Genomic DNA, 865 nt, shown 5'->3' with positions numbered 1-865 from the left:
ACCAATTAGTTATATATTTCTCATTTTAACCTTGCCAAAGCAAAACCAAAACCGAGCAGTATAAATACGTTAGTCCCGACCCAGAGCTTCGCTCATGGCCTTCTGGGTTCCAAAAATCTTGGGACTTCACCTTGCTGAATCTGCTGCCTGCAGCACCCACAGCTTGCCTTCCAAGGTCAGGCCAGTTCTCCTCCACACCTTCTGCCATACTTGGTGGGCACCCCGTGGTCCTGGCATCTCCAGTGTGCTGGGGCCTCTACTGACTGCACCTTCATGAATGAATTCCTTTTCCCTCTTTGGGGACCAAGTGTCAGCTTCTCCCCATGACCCCTTTGATCCTGCGGTTTTCAGTGCTACTGAGGCTGCATCTTCATGAGTGGCATCTCCTGGCCTCTCACCATGCCAACCCTCAGCTGCTCTCTTTGATCTCTTTAGCTCCTCAGCTCTCATCCTGCTAAAACCAGCACCACATGGAAGACTCTTGCACATAACCAGCTGCCAGCATCAGATGCAGCTTTGCCTCCCTCTGGACTGCAGCTTCTGTGTGCTGACCCCGAGGATGTATTTCCAGAAGACTTTATTTCATGCTGGTCTCCTCTGAATCACATCTGAATTTTCAGCCTCACACAGCTAGGGCACAACAGGTTCTTAATTCACATGAATGATTAAGATAGAATCTTTGAGAAACTCTCAAATTTGCCTGAAACTCTCAAATTTCAAGTAAGGCCTCCACTGCCTGCACTGATCTCAGTAGTCTCACCTCCCAAACTCTTACAGAAGATCCGGGTAAGCTCTGAGTACTCCGTGGTTGTGCTAGTGCAGAGCTCAAACATTTCCACAATCTTCCCAACTGTGTTTAAATGTG

This window comes from Microtus ochrogaster, unplaced genomic scaffold, assembly GCF_000317375.1.
Source record: "Microtus ochrogaster isolate Prairie Vole_2 unplaced genomic scaffold, MicOch1.0 UNK72, whole genome shotgun sequence".
NCBI classification, from domain to species: domain Eukaryota; kingdom Metazoa; phylum Chordata; class Mammalia; order Rodentia; family Cricetidae; genus Microtus; species Microtus ochrogaster.
Note: the sequence above shows the minus strand (reverse complement) of the source record.